This window comes from Canis lupus, chromosome 26, assembly GCF_048164855.1.
Source record: "Canis lupus baileyi chromosome 26, mCanLup2.hap1, whole genome shotgun sequence".
In the NCBI taxonomy this organism is placed as follows: Eukaryota; Metazoa; Chordata; class Mammalia; order Carnivora; family Canidae; genus Canis; species Canis lupus.
Window position 1 is genome coordinate 16915757 of NC_132863.1, and position 17199 is coordinate 16932955.

At 35.8% G+C, this 17199-nt stretch overlaps 1 long non-coding RNA gene across 5 annotated transcripts in view; it reads left to right on the forward strand.

Moving 5' to 3' along the window:
- The window catches only part of LOC140618114 (uncharacterized), a 297240-nt gene that overhangs the window by 217848 nt on the left and 62193 nt on the right, over positions 1–17199 (forward strand). For 2 of the 5 annotated variants that reach the window (XR_012018296.1, XR_012018293.1), the window contains 2 exons: positions 7765–7876; positions 8461–8720. The exons of 1 other annotated variant lie outside the window; for it this stretch is intronic. This is a non-coding gene — a long non-coding RNA (uncharacterized lncRNA). Of the gene's footprint in view, positions 1–7764; positions 7877–8460; positions 8721–17199 lie in introns of those variants that run through there. 2 more of the 5 variants (XR_012018297.1, XR_012018298.1) reach the window with 1 other exon arrangement.

Consider the following 17199-nt stretch of genomic DNA (forward strand, 5'->3'; position numbering starts at 1 on the left):
TTTTTTAAAGATTTTATTTATTTATTCATGAGAGACACAGAGAGAGAGGCAGAGACACAGGCAGAGGGAGAAGCAGTCTCCATGCAGGGAGCCTGATGTGGGACTTGATCCCGGGTCTCCAGGATCAGGCCCTGGGCTGCAGGCGGCGCTAAACCGCTGTGCCAATGGAGCTGCCCCTAGACCAACTATTTCTATAAAAGTGTTTCTTTCTTTTTTTTTTTTTTTTGGTCCGTTTATTTATTTATTTAATTAATTAATTTTTTTTAGATTATTTTTTATAAAAGTTTAATATTACCGTAAGTATTGACGAAACTATGATACCCTTAGTATGAAATTAAAGATAATTAGTAAAGATGAAAGTAAAGATAATTAATAGTGTCTTAATGCCAAAATTCATCTTTTGGTGGACTTTCTAATACTCCCCAGAACAACATTTTAAAACATACATATTTGTCTGGCATACATTTTTAATGGGAAGGAACCTGTAAAGTGTATTTTTAACTAGTTATTTGCAAAAATAGACTTTAACCTTGGATTGTCCTTGTTTGTAGTGTGCGTTTCAGGAAAATGAGGGAGGCCAAGCTGAGATGGGTCTGCTGGCCATGGCTTTGGCAGTATGGCACCCAGGACATAGAGTCCCTCTTGATAGGACTGTTGAGCAGACCAACTTTGTTGCAAATATGTAGACAGAAATGGGTTTTAGAGCAGCCACATCTGAAGACCCACAAGTCTGAGTGTTATACAAGGTGCATGTTCTGTTTTTGGCTTTGATTAATGTCTAAAAGAGAGAAATCCAATTGACTCCTGTCCGTGTTAATGGTAATTAATTGCTTGTGGTGTCTGTTCATCAAGTATGAGCGTGGAAACCTGTTAGTTCACTTACCACAGAGGCTGGGCTTAGCAGATGGGAAAAATATTATTTTGGCATGTTTTTAATGGCAGCACAATTTATTTTATCTCACTCTCTTTGGTGTGCATGAAAGGAGACTGCCACCTGTGCTTCGTGGAAGAGTGTCAATGGTTCGGACAGATTAATTTACAGCGTAGTACAGAATCACAAAAGATTGCTAGGGCAGAATTCACCTTTTGGTCCAGCATTGACATGAACTACAATTTAGCTCCATTTCCAAGGCCTGGAAGACTGCATTTGGGTAATTTTATGCCAAGTAGAATATCAGCTGTACTGTCTTTTAATCATGGAAAGTAGAAATTAAAGATACAGATTTGATTCCATACATCTATATACATCTGCATGCAGTATAAATCTGACCCACCTCAGTTGTGGCATTTGTAACTGCCTTTTCAAATGCTGGAAGCACAAGAGACATCTTGAATGATATAAAAACACATTCATATTTTCAGCAGTAATACTTTGACTATAAGGACATCATTTTAAAAAATTGAAAAGCATACCAATATTAGCATTATGATTTATATGCTACTTGCTACTGGAGACTTGGCATAGAATACCAATTATGAAAATGGTATGGTGCTAGATTTCTTCCTGAATTATTCCACATACATTATGCTTTGCAGGGAGCAGGTTTGACTTAAATGTAAATTACCAGGACTTTTTGTTTGCTCTTTCAAAGGGCTGTTTGTTGTATTACCCAGTGCTTTTCTGTTCTCTCATAGTTGAAATAATTAAGATCATTTGCAGTGCCTGGTTTGCTCATTTTGCCTAGTTACTTTGCTGCTATGGTCCGTTATGTCTACAAGGGAACACCATTATTTAATCCGAACATCTGGAATCCATCATGTGTAGTGAAAGACAAGATGTATCCTCAGTTTTAAGCCAACTTCATGATACAACTGATGGATGCAACCAATGTGTATAGGTGAGGAAGATTAATAATTGAGAAATGATTTTGTGATTAGGAGATCACAAGGAGACTTTTGTTTTATTTCATTTTTTTACTTTACTCTATTTTACTCTATTTTATTTTATTTATGGCATAGCAATCAGAATCTGACTAAGGGCAAATGTATTTGAGCCAGAGTCAAAATATTTGAAACAAAGAAAGAACATACATTTCCCAACTCTGTCTGGTCACAAACTTCTCTTTGTTGTAACTCCTTGATTTGGTTCAGCAGGGATACTTTCCTGAAGAGTCCCTGATATTCTTGGGACTAGCTGCAGGGAGTACCTACCAGGGATAATGGGCACTTCTCCCTCATGCCCACATCTCTCCTGTCTGCAAGAAAGTGAAGTTTTGTTGAAATCCAGGTTCATTTTATTTTAATAAAAAATATGTATGAAATCCAAAGCACAGAAACTTCATTTTTAACAATGCAAATCACCCCTATATTTATATGCTTTCTCTGGTCCTTAATTTTTTTTCTTTTTTAATTTTAAGAACATCTGTCCCTACTGCAGCTTCACTCTCATCAGGAAATCCAATTACAAAGACAGAAAAAAAAAAGTATAGCAGGTGAAGCAAAATACAGCAGCTCCACCTCAATACTGGGGACTCAAATGACTCCCAGATGAACAGCTGGATCCCTCTACAGCTAAAAAGCTAGCTCACCTGGTACAGAGAAAGGGGCAGTTGATGGATCAAAGTAGTAGAGATAACAGAGAGTGAATGATGTGGATATGAAATACATCAGGAAGCATAAAAATGCATTTGGCCAAGATTTATTTCTAGTTATGAACTGATGAAGAGACATAGTTGGGGGCGGGGACAGTCAAATTAAAAAAATAATCCTTTGGCAAGTTTAAACATTGCCTCTATCCTTTTTCTCTTAATCTGCTACCCAGATATGCACTTAAAGTAGGAATGTGGGCCTACTGGGGAATGGAATAGTTGAGAACTATTCAACAACGAGGAGAATGAGAGAAATCTCTTTAGAAGGGCCTTTTGGAATTTCAGCCAACTGAACCTGAGTAGCCGCACATAATTTAACATGACCTCTATGCCATTAGGAGAATTTTTATTGTGAGGATTTGACTCTATATTAAGGATGCCATCCTTCTTAAAAACTGATAACTGTGGAAGTAATTTATGAGATAAAAGAATGACTATTCTTCAGGTTTACAGGAGATTAGGATAGATAAGCACAGGATGAAGAATATAAAGCCCACGGGATCTCCTTCTCCCACTTCTCAAAGTCATACCCTATCCATGGAAACCACATTTCTTCTTACTTTTCCCTCAGGGACAAATGAAAAGAGGAAAAGTACCACAATAATTATAAAAATATGAAATATTAAGACAGATGTAGGTCTTTTTTTTCTGTTTCATATCTCATTATTCAATGAACTGAAAATGGTCTCTGAACGCTAGGGAATGTAAGATTCTTTAGTCCTGTCTCATTGATTCCCAAATCTTTCCAACAGAGCACCTCTATTGTGTAATATATGATAACCTCACCACCACCCCTTTGCTTCTTCCTGCCATACACTACTTATTAAACTTCAACTTTCACAAAAGCAATTTCTGGCTCAAGTTCATTCATCCTGAGATGCTAACTGGCTATGACTTTAATTTACAAGTCCAGTAACTTTGTTACCTGCTATTCTCAGGAGCTCCAGCCATGAGCTCTGCCTCATTTGATGGATCTGGTTGCCAACATCTTGACCAAACTCCTGATTTTAAATTTTAATTCAGCACGCTTAGGACAAAATGAGATTGCCAAATAAGTGTCTCATTTGATTTACTCTGTAAGTCATGCAACTGTTTGTCTCGATTTGTCAAATACAGTTAGGCAGTGGGAAATGAAAGAAGAAAGCTCAGAATGTGATGGTGTAAGTCCAGAAATCACAGACCAGAAATCAAGGAGTCTTCTCAGAGAATAGCACATGCCCAGGTGTCCAGGAATTTCCAAGTATAAAGCAAAGCTTTAGGAATGTGAAATATTCATTTTTTTCTTTGCTTAATCTAAGTATGTTTTTTACATACTGCCTTTTCTGGTAACTTCATTAAGCCTGTGTAATTACAGTTTGCTTCAACCCTAGGCTGCATCAGTATTCATTATTATCTATTTGGTGCATTGTAGCAGCATAAATATAACTAAATTACTAGGGTCAAACCATAATGGGAGCTGTTGTGATGGTAATTAGAAGAGAAGTGTAGTCTTTTTTTGGTGAAATTTGCAGAAATGCAGCATTGGGTGTGTGCTTGTAGAGTGCACTTAAAGTCAGGTTGTGGGTTTAAGGTGGTGAGATGATAGATGAAGGTACACCATTAATCACAGTTCTAGAAAACACTGGGTACCAACCCTCTTCTTTTCTCTCTGCAAAGAGCTCTGAGGTTGATGATAAGACAGAAACCACCACAGGGCTTAGAGTCAAGGTGCAAACTTCCATGCCCTCCCTAATTGTCATTGAACAACTAAAATGTGTTGGAAGCTATTTAAAAGAAAAAGAAAGAAATTAGTAAAAAAGCATAGTTCCCCACTCAACATCTCTATGTGGGTATTGAGGTCATTATGTACTAATTCAGTTGAGTAATCACTTGATTCTGTGTCTTTGTCCAATGAACTGAGTCTCTCATAGAACATCTTTAAAACGTACTTTATCTTAGAGAAGAATTATCTTTATTATCTTCACACATACCCATGGACTTGGAAAGCAGAAGCAGAGGTCTGCTCTGAGAAACTTCAGTTTGAAGCCTGTGTAAGTGTGGTGATTCTAGACTCACTCGAATTGAGATGTGTGAAAACACTTAGCACAAGCCCTCAAAATCAATAAATACCTGCTAATTAACATTTTTCAACAGAAACAAAAATTACAAGGATTCTAACAATGAAACATCTCATTAAAAACCCAACTGAGAGAAATTACAGTATGCCCATGCTATAAGAAATGCCCACTCTTTACACAATGCAGTTGAAGCAATTAGAGTCCACCTAGGAACCCTCAGTTTTGTCTCATTCCATGTTCTCCTGGGAATATGCTACACATATATACATGCAAAATGTTCAGGGTTACACATAGCCTTTTCTAAATTATGTCTTTTGTTCTTCATTCATGGCTTTGTGGAATTTAAAGAAATCAATTATTTGTCCACTCATGTAATAGAAGTTTCCAATTTGGAAAGCTGCTCAGAGTCAACAGTTATTTCTCCAATAACTAGCACAGAGCCTGGCATAGAGTAGACACCCAAAAACAATTGTTCAAAAGCATGATTAAATTACTAGGTAAAGCCAATGGGTGGAAAAGGCCCAATCACATATGAATATTACACTAAGAAACAGAAAAACAATTGGCTTCCAACTGCCATAATGGCACAGAAAATTGGGTCCCTGTCTCCTGTTCCTTTGACATTCCAAAACACAGAGTAACAATGTTTCCCATATAGCATAAAACAGAAAGGTTTGGAATGGTGAGTTGTTTATTAAATATATTATTCATGACCATCATTTGCCTATCTTTTTATATTGTTCATCTTTGGGGATTTCATAATTAATTAGCTATACCTTATTTGAGCCCTTCTTTTTTTAAGATTTATTTACTCATTTTAGAGAGAAAGTGTGCATGCATGTGAAAGTGAGGTGAGGAGCAGCAGAAGAGGGAGAGAGAATCTCAAGCAGACTTCCCAATGAATGTGGAGCCTGACATGGGGCTCCATCCCAGGACCCTGAGATTAATGACTTAAGCTGAAATCAGGAGTTGGCCACTTAACCAACTGAGCCACCGAGGCACTCCAAACTCTTACTTTTTCCTTAAGCAACTTTAAAATTAGTCACTTGTATAGTTTTTTAAATAAAATTAGCCAAACTATAGATTTTCAGATGTAGATAACTTAGATTGTATTTAGATAATTGAATTTTTAAAAAGATTGAAATTACATGCCAAAATAACTATTATGGCAGATTGAATCACTTTTTAGCAAATATTTGCTCTTTTCCCCCATGTTCACATTTTAACTTTCAACTTGGCTGTGTAACTTGCTTTGGTCAGTGGGATGTTAGCAGATGTTCCTTAAGCAGAGATTTGAAATGTGCTTGTGAATTTGGGCTTGCTCTGTAGCTCTCTGTTTTCTGCTATAAGAATAATGTATTTTAGTTTTCTGATTTGGACAAGGAGGATGAGACAGTTGGAGCAGACCTGTACTCAGCCTATAGTTCCGAGCCAAGGCCAGTCAAACATAGTCTACAAAGGCAGATCCCATGCTGGTCTAAAAAAATGGAAATAGAATATTAGTATTTACTGCTGTAAGCCACTGAGTTTTGTGTGTTTTGTTATGCAGCATTATTGAGAAAATAGCACACTAATAAGACTAGTCATAAACTAATACTATTTTACTTTTAGGCACTTCTACATGTAGGTAGGTACTGTAACATATGATATTTCATCAAAGCCTTACCACAATCCCATAAATCAGATGCTTCTTATATCCTATTTTATACATTTGAAAGCTGAGACACAGAGAGGTAAAGAGACCTTCAAAACAAGGCTTGACTCCAATCTGTATGTTTCTAAAGCTCATATTTTATATTGCTTCATTCATCTAGATGTAGCCAAATGTACCTGCCATACTCCCTGGTACCTAGTAAGTACTCAGTAGATACCAATTCACTTAATTTCCCTTTTCCTTTCTTCAGTTTTATTTACCAAGTTAAATGAAAGTATTTTATTGAAACAGGGCAACTAAAACCTTATGTGGAAATAGGAGGAGGTATCAGGCCTGGTCTCTTCTGACAGGGTTCTTGTAGTATGGTAGTGGGGGCAAAATAAGGTAATGTAGACATAGAAGTTATTACCTAATCACATTTTTAATTAATAGATTGACATAGTGATTGAAATAGTGTTTTAAACCACATGTAATTAATTTAAAAACTGAGTTTTTCAGTTGATAACTACATTAAAGGGTGAAAGAAAGAAGTTATGCTGTACTGATCAAAGTAGGCTTAATCTCTTAATGTTATCCCACCTCTCCTTAAATTGAAGATTAAGAGTTGACATGGGATCGAGCCCCATGTCCGGCTCTATACTCAGCATGGAGTCCGCTTGGGACTCTTGGACTCTCTCTCCTTCTCCCTCTGCCTCTTCCCCAACCCCTGCTCTCTCTTTCTCTCTGAAATAAATAAATAAATATTTTTAAAAAAGAAAGACAAACAGAATTATAGTCATTTACAAAGAGGGCTGAGGGAATTAATTATTGATGTCAAGAGGGCATGTCTACTGTAATACTGAATTAGGATCAGGAACAAGTTAAAGAATAAAAGAGAAATAAATTTAATGGAAAAGACAAGGAACAAGAACAGGATAGAGATCTGTCTTGTTTAGTTGGCTATTTCTACTTTTCCTTGAATCCTTGAAGTATTCAGTCAGCCAGAATTTTTATCACAAATATTTTATAAAACATTTATCACACACATTTCACAAATATTAATGCAAATATTTTAGATATTTATCACATAGCTTTTTATGGGCTTAAATAAGCTATTTGAGTAATTGCTGAAATAGTAGCATTACATAATCAGGTATATCAAAAATGGTAGCATTACATAATCAGGGATAGTAAATCATCTCAAAAATTTTCCCCTGTTCCATTTAATTCAAAGCTGGTTTTCTTTCCCTTGCTCCATTACCTGTTTTGGGAGAGAAGCTGGAGATGAGAAGGTTGTTACAAGCTTATATCTCGACGAAACAGATATAATTCTGACACTAACTTCGGCTTTATTATTGGAATTGAACTCAACAAAACTCTCTTTGTTCTTTCTCTGTTACATCACACATATAAAAATATGTAATGGTAAAAATATTCTGAAGTCAAATTTAAACATTTATATTAACTGACTTTTTGTATTACATAGGATTCTGATTCCACATGCCTAATCATATCTGAAATGAGAGTCACACGAAGATACCAATTTCCCCCAAAGGCCTAGAGAACCTGCTGCAGTCCTGCAACATGATTTAGAATAGGTGAGAGGAATTAGAAATTCAGCTTAGTTGCTATATATCAAGGTCTTCATGTTAAAACAAATGGGGCTAATAAAATTTACCTTTTAAAAATGGGAAATTAAATTAAAAATTGTAAGTACTGAAGATAATGGAGGCATTCAATAGATACTAGTGTCCCTCATCTGTCTTTGCATCTATCATTTACCTATGTGTCTATCTTTAAAATTGTAGATTGATAACCAACCTTAATTTACTTGACTAGATATTGGCATTCAACATGCCTGCCTTGGAGAAAATATAGCAAAGGAATATAGACTTTTGTTTGGACATTCTGAGATTGATATGGGCTACGTGATGTTTATACTTATTGGGTGAAGGTATTTAATCTCACTGGCTTAATTTTCTCATCTATGAGATAATGATTATAATAGTTCTTACCTCTTGGGGTTATTATGAAAAATAAATGAGCTAATACTTATTGTAGTACTTAGAATAGTGATTGGCATAGACCAAACAGCCAATAAGTATTAGTTATCCATTGTAATCATTTTGTTTCCATAGTCCTCTACATGATTACTCAGTTTTGACTTTTATCTTATTTCCAGATAAAAATGGGAAGAAGAAACCCTGGCGATCTGCACATGTGTGTATAAACAGAACTAAAGTAACTTAAAGAAAATCTTATAGTGTGCCTAAAATGATCAACAGTTCCTAAATTCTGAAATTTAAAATCAGTTCTTAGTAGTTCCTTAATTTAGTTAAGACCTTTTAGGCCTTAGGTTTTCAGATAGGGTAACCAAAGATTGTCGATAGTAAATAGTGCTTTCAGAAGATATCATCTATTAACAATAAAGCTGAGAGCATAGATTTGTTTTCCATTATTTTTACGTAATATTACTTGTCAATGACCTGAGCTATATTTGAACTGGCATTCTTGAAAAGAAAGACTCCCTTTACAAATCCCTTAAGTTCTAATGCAGTCATTTTAATTCACAACAGGCTAGAAACTTGTATAATTGTTCTCAGCTCAATACAATCTTTAACAGCTTTTGATTTACATATTGAACAGCTGTTTTGAATAAGAAGTTGTCTATCATGGATCCTTTTGTCATCTGTCCAAGGAATGTGTTTATAAATGGTTCCAATTAGAGTAATGAAGGATTCATGTGAGAATAATGATCAATAGCTAACCTTAGGAACAATATAAGTCAAAGACAGATGTAAACTGTGACAGGGCATAACAGTGTCAAGTTATCTATGGGGAATGTGCACAATTGCTCCTGGAAAACAAATGAAAAGTTTCAAGTCTTTGACTATTGGACAGAGTTTGATTCCATGACACAGAAGCATTTAGATTCTGTGTTAAATAAATCATTGACCCACACATGACCGAGACTATGCAGATTAATGTGAACAACAGCAGCCAGGGAAAAGGCAGTTCAGAGGCCAGCCAGATCAGGTCTTTATTGTGATTATGGACTGCACCCCCCATTAACCTTCAGGAACAGATGTCCATTGCCGTAAGAATGAGCCACGTTGATAGTGAAGTTTCTGTGCAAACACATTTTAGACTATGTTAGACACATCTGGTCAAGGGCTTTGTAATAGCTTTATTTATTTCTTGCCTGAACTGGAACGTCAGAAGCATGTACTCCACATTAAGCCAAGAGTTCCCTTTGTTCCACACGGCTGCCACAGCTGGAACTTTTTGTTGGTTGACACAGCCAGATCTTCTGTAGAGACCATTATATTCCTTGGCGTATTTCAGTGAGTTTGCATCTTTTAATCCATCTCAGCAAGCAGTGGGGAATTTGTAAGGGCCATGCGCAGGACTTCCTATTAAAACTACACAGGGACACCAGCTGGGAATGCAAAATTGATAGCATCTAGGTGGCCTACTACCAAGTTGGCCTTAGTAGGATGAGCTCTTTGCCATAGCACTATTCATTTAGATCATTTAGGTTTGAAAAAAAAAAAAAACCATCAAAACAGAAGTGGTTTCTCATTCTTATGTATTGAGGTTGCTCACAGATTATATCTCTAGCCAAATTAAAAGAACAAAAGAAATTTTGCTGCAGACTATAAGATCTGTGTATGATGCACAGTTTCATGAGGGTTACTGAAAAAACATCTGGCCTACAAAAGTTGAAGAAGAGGAGACCAGTTAAAACTAGGTTCTGCCTAGATTCCTAATGTAATTAAGGCTGGCTGTTTTTCCTCTTTAACCACATCAGTTGAAAGCCAAATCTCAATGTTCTATAGCCTTGAGGAGTAATAAGTTAAAGGGAGGTAGGGGGTGCTGAAAAACACAAGTAGATATTCCCAAATGTGCACCTAGAATAATCTCTAAACACATGCTGAATTGATTGTATCTGGCCTAGTTCAGATAAGTTCACTGCCTGCTTCTAGTTTTCAGGAACACACTGTCACAAACATGAGAGTAGCTCAACTCCAGCCATGGAGCACTCACACTCATTTTGCCTTTGTCATATCCTTTCCACTCACTTGACCCCCAATTCAGAAGAGAAGCTGCCCTAGCCTTTCCAATTGACAATCCAATGGTACTCTCATGGGTTTTTCTCTTCTTAGTGACTTACTGAACCAGTGATTAAGCTCTAATTTCTTGGCTTAGTGTTGGTGTAAATTATATTTCTGATAAAAACTGACCTTTAGGACACTGTCCTATAAACCTTCTCTACCAAAAGTGTCTTGGGGAAAAATATCCTCCAAGGTCTGCTCTGTCCTCATGAGATTTCTTGAATGATTGAGAAAGCCCCCAAACATTCTTTCCATTGATATTGCTAGAGCATCCTACTGTGAAGCAGATGCATAAAGAATTACGTTTCATTATGGTCATGCACATGTGTCTAACACTTTGTTCAATATAGATAAAACTATAAAACTCCCTTCTAATAAAGAGAACAGTCACAACATAGAAAGAAAGTGTTCAGTAATTCACAGCAAGAACCACTAGAGAGGAAACCTAGATAGATGGAACTAATGTGAATATGTATGTATCAAAGAACAGAATATGCATAATAAACAAGCAGTTCTGAAATTTTAACACATTAAAGTAACTTTGATCTCATAATAAGCAACACAGTAAAGTTGGTACATGAGGAGAGAACACAAATTCTGAAAATACAAAATCTAGATTCAATCCCAATTCAGCTACACAAGTTAAATGAATTTGAAGAATGTATTTCAGAAATCATATATAAGTCCTATGAACATCAGTTTAAGTGTCAATTGGCCTAAGTAAGCATTTTGTATACCAACTTCTAGTGTTGTGCCATTGTATTCTATTGTTCAGAAGCAAATTACTCAAGAGAAGGGGATTCTACTAGTTTGTGAATACCAGGAGAATGGGATCACTGGACACCATCATACAGGCTGCTTATCACAGCAATCTCATGGAAATGTCACAGATTTTAGAGTTAGATTTCCTAACTTCTACTTCCTGGTCCACTACTTCTTAGATATTTGACTTTGGATAAACTTATTGCTCTCATTGTGTCTCAGTTCCCTCATTTATAAATCGGGATATTACTTCTTTATAATAAATACTACCAAATTAATCTCATTTCTTTCCTAAGTAAAATATTAGCCAGTTTATATGTAGAGTTTATATATAAATAAACAAATATATATGTAGTTAGATAGGTAGATAGATGAACAGATATACAGACGGAACTTTTATTTCAATAAGTTATTTGACCAGGAATTCTTTAATACCTTTGAGGACAAGAAGAAAAGTGGGAATTCAGGATTGTCTAATAGAACAAGGCTCGCTTGAAAAAAAGGCTTCTAATGCTATTATAAAGGGATATATTCCTGTATCTTTCCTATGCAACAAATTTCTAAACCTCTTAAATAAATTAAATTAAATTAAATTAAATGATGGGATTATTAAGTTTTTGCACAAAACTAGAAGAATAGCTAATTGTTTGGATGATAAATTTAAGACTCCACATGATATTAACAGATATGACTGATGTGTCTAGCTAAATAAGATACTATTTAGCAAAGACAAAATTAAACTCCCTGTTTAATGTCAACTAATACATTACAAAAATATAGAACTGCACAGGTCTTCTGTCATGGCTCATCTTTGTAAAATAGAAAGCTGTAACATCAAGACAGTATGGTACTGCACAAAAACAGACATATAGATCAATGGAAGAGAATAGAGAACCCGAATGGACCCTCAGCTCTATGGTCAACTCATCTTCAACAAAGCAGGAAAGAATATCCAATGGAAAAAAAAAAAACAATCTCTTCAACAAATGCTGCTGGGAAAATTGGACAGCCATATTCAGAAAAGTGAAACTGGATGATTTCCTCACAACATACACAAAAACACACTCAAAATGGATGAAATATCTAAATGTGCGAGAAGAATCCATCAAAATCCTAGAGAAGAACACAGGCAGCTACTTCTGTGACCTCGGCCACAGCAACTTCTTGCTAGACACATCTCCAAAGGCAAGGGAAACAAAGACAAAAGTGAATTACTGGGACTTCCACAAGATAAAAAGCTTTTGTGAAGTAAAGGAAATAGTTGACAAAAATCAAAAGACACATAGCAGAGTGATAGAAGGTATTTGCAAATGTCTTATCAGATAAAGAGCTAGTATCCAAAATCTATAAAGAACTTATCAAACTCAACACCCAAGGAACAAATAATCCAATCAAGAAATGGGCAGAAGACATGAACAGACATTTCTCCAAGGAGGACCTATGAATGGCCAACCGAAAAAATGCTCAACATCATTTGCCATCAGGGAAATACAAATCACAATCACAATGAGATACCACTTCACACCAGTCAGACTGGCTAAAATTAACAAGTCAGGAAAGGACAGATATTGGCAAAGATTCAGAGAAAGAGAAACCATCTTACATTGTTGGTGGGAATGAAAGCTGGTGCAACCACTCTGGAAAACAGTATAGTGGTTTCTCAAAAAGTTGAAAATAGAGCTACCCTACAACCAGCAATTGCACTACTGGATATTTACTCCAAAGAACAAATGTAGTGACTGATGGGGCACCTACACCTCAATGTTTATAGCAGCAATATCGACGATAACCTAACTATGGGAAGAGCCCAGATGTCCAAGGACGGATGAAGATGTGGTGTATGTGTGTGTGTACACACACACACACACACACATACATATATATATAATGGAATACTACTCAGCCAAAAAATGAAATGTTATCATTTGCAAAGACATGGATAGAACTAGAGGGTATTATGCTAAGCAAAATAACTGAGTCCGAGAAAGACATTTATCATACAATCCCACTCATATGGGGAATTTAAGAAAAAACAAGGGATCATTGGGGAAGAGAGGAAAAAATAAAACAAGTTGAAATCAGAAAGAGATACAAATCATAAAAGACTCTTGATCACAGGAGACAGAGGGTTGATGCAGGGGTGGGGGTGGGGGAATGGGGTAACTAGGTAATGGACATTCAGGAGGGCATGTGATGTGATGTAATGAGCATTGGGTGTCACATAAGACTGATGAATCACTGACGTCTACCTCTGAAACCAATAATACAGTGTATGTTAATTAATTAAATTTATATATATGTGTATGTATATATTGTATATACACATATACATATACTGTGTGTATATATACATATACACACATACACAAAAACAGACTCAAATGGATATATATTTATATGTGTGTGTGTGTATATATATATATATATATATATATATATTTTTTTTTTTTTTTGGTATTACCACCACTAGTGTTTACCTTCATTAGCTTAGAGTTGACTGTGCTAGGGGTGCCTGGGTGGCACAGTGGGTTAAGCATCCAACTCTCAGTTTCAGATTAGGTCATGGCCATAGCATCGTGAGATTGAGCCCCACATTGGGCTCTGTACTCAGCTGGGAGTCTGCTAAAGGATGTATACCTTTCCCTCTGCTCCTGCCCCTGCTTGTGCTGTCTCCTTAAAAATAAATAAATAAATCTTTAAAACAAAAAAGAAAATCACATCATGAAAAGAAATACCAATATGTGTTTGAGTAGCCAATAAAAGTATATCCTGTGTTCTCTTTGATTTAATACTACCAAAACCCTAGGAAGAATACATAGGTCAGATATTTGAGGACCGTAAAAGATAAGTAATAGCACACAGATTTAGCAAGAAGATCATAATTTAAAGTACCACCAAGCTTGAAGATTAATGTTTTATTTTTTTCTTTCCAGTCTTCCCACTGTTTGACCATACAAGAGCAAAATAAACTCAAAAAAAGAAGGAAATAATAATTAAAAAATACAAGATTACTGAAATTTTAAAACAAACCAATGAAAAAAACAGGAAAAAAGATCAAAGAAATCAAAAGCTGGCCTTTTGAAAAAATAAATAAAATGGATGTGTTTCTGGCAAGAATGATAACAGAAACAGAATATAAATTACTCACAAATTAGTACTGAAATAAAGAATATCACTATAGATACCCATTGACTTAAAAAAGATAAAAGTAATGCTATGAACAGTTCTATATACATAATTTGAGAACTTATATGAAATGAACCAACTCCTCAAAAACCACAATTGTTCACAATTTAGGATGAAATAGATAACATGAATAATCTTAAAACTATTAAAGATATTTACTTAGTCCTTATTTTACAGCCCTAATAAGGAAGTCTCTAGGCCCAAATGGTGTTACTGGTGAATTCTATAAAAATTTTAGAAATATTTCCAATTCTAGATAGACTTCTCTAGAAATAGAAAGTGAAGGAATAGTCACCAACTCATTTTATGAGGCTCACATTACTCTAATACCAAAATCAGACAAAGGCAATTTAAAAAGTATACACCTTCCCTAGACAAAAGCCAATTTTAGACTATTCATTTCTCAATTGGAGTTGAGAGATTGATAACTGAAGGAAGATGGAACTATAGTAAAGACACTATGCTTCAGGAAATGGGAAAGTGTGCTTTTAAAATTGGAAGTAGTTGTTCCAAAGAAAGAGGTATCTTCATCAAAATTAATACCAGCCTTCATTTTTTTCAGGATTTGGGTCATAGAACAGGTAATTCAGCATGAAGTTCACAGCTGTCTACAGTGAACTGGAATTTGAAAATGGAAGGTTAAATGAATGTCTCACTCATTTTCAGGAGAAATTGTATCAGTCAAGATGCGGGGGGTGGGGGTGGCTGCCTGGGCATAAAGACAACAGGAAAGGATCCAGGAGCCAGATTGGACCCAAGGTTTTATAAACAGCCTGGTAATGAGACCGCTAATATATTAATTTGATTCTAGGTTATGTAAAGAGGAGTATGCCAAGAAATATTGGAAGTATGTTTCCACTTCTCGCCACAGTGATCAGGTTCTTATTGGTATATTAAAGACTAATTTTTTTCTTGCAACTAGAAAGGATTTGGGGGAATTTTTTTTATGTATTAGGCAAGCTTATATAAATGATCAAAGTTTATCAGGCAAATATTTCCGGTAAATAGACTAGCTAAGAAATTGGTATAGCCAATCAAGAAGGGAAATGTTTTTTTGAGTCAATGAAAGATTATAAACTGCTTTTCTCTAGTTTAGCAAAGACAAAGAAGAATATGCTTAAAGGAAACAAATAATGACAGCTTAATATAGGAAAAAATTGACAATGAAAACTGAGGGAGGCAGAGGATATGAATTTTCTCCTAATGGATATTTAATTAGGCAAGAACCAAATGATTCTGAGGATTTCCTCTAAATCTAGGTTTCTAATGGGAGATGGAAATGAAAAAGTTTTGATCTCTGCATCTGAAACTGTTCGCTGTTCTTTATTACTGTTTATTCCTTAATTAAATCCTTATGTACTACCACTCCTGGCAGATCTTTCAGTTTCACCCACCCATCCTTTCCTTTCCCTCCTATGATAGAATGAGTATTTAATGATTCCAATTTCTCATAATTTCATGTACTCTCTTCTCCCCCACCCCTCCAACTTGTCCATGAGTCACAATACTTCCTAGCTCTTTTCCCTGAAGAGAAGCTTATTTCCCCCACGCCTTGATTCTGAATGCAGCCCTGTGATTAGTTGTGTCCAATAGGATGTTAGCAGGTGTGATGTTTGCAGAGAATTACAAAACAGCATGTACATTTCTGCTTCTTCTCTTGTCCTTATACAACTGTCATGAGAACACGCCTGAGCTAGTCTACTAGAGGATGAGAGATATGGAGCAAAACTGTATCATACATTACACTCCAGCCAAGTCCATACTAGATCAGTCAATAGCCAGCCAACACCCAAGCATATGAACCAACACAGCCAAGATCAACAGGCTGCCTAACTAATCTGCAAGTAGCTAGGTGCCTCTTTGGAGGGAAACCTTGTTAATTTAGTGTTATTCCTCTCTGTCTTCCTCCCTGATGCAAGATCCTATTTACTGGATGGCTTGTATTGTGTCAATGTTGAGTATTTAACTGGTCATTTGAAGTCCTCTCTCTATTGCCACTTTCCATAATGTAGTTTATCACACTCATCTTTGGTAGTCACCTATTCATAATGCTTTTTTGCCAAGATGTTCTCAACTTCAAGAAATAATGCAAATCACTTTACCATCTCTTTGTCCACAATGTAAAGATACTTTAGGTGGGTTGTCATTCATCTTCTGGCATGAGAAACATTTTCATCTTTTCCCACACCTCTCTGAGACATCAGAAGACCAGAGTGTGAGACTGAGAGCAACTTCATTATATACTAGCTATACCTGTCTTGTTTCCATTTCTACTCTATGGATCATTCTGGCACAGAGGACATTTCTATGGTACTTCCTATTGCTGTAATCTCAGGATTACAAGCCTACTCTTGATTTGGGAACAAGCTTTTTCTGCCCTTGGAAGGCCCTCATTTCTGTCCAGACTTTCTGTTCATTAGCCCTTGATCTAGAAGTTAGTCAGAAGGTAGACTCTCTAATTCCATCTTAAGAACTCACTCATGCTTAAGTTCTTCTCTTTATGAAATTCACTCTCACTCCAACCAAATGAACTTTTATTTACTAGTCAGGGGAAGCACAGACTTTTTATCAATTGTCTCATGCAACAAATATATCTAAGTTGACATACTGACTCATACTCTTAACAGGTTTCTCAACTGCTTTAAGCCTTACTTTTCTCATCCATAAGGTATGCATAAAATATTATCTGATACTTAATGGTTGTTGTGAAATAATGAGATAGTGTGTTTAATGTTGCCCAATGATGAAATACGCAGTGAACAATAATTTCAATATTATGGCTATACTACCTTTATAAAATCAATTGGAAACATTTTTGTATGCTAAGGAATATGTTTGATAATTGGAAGAAGAGTCAG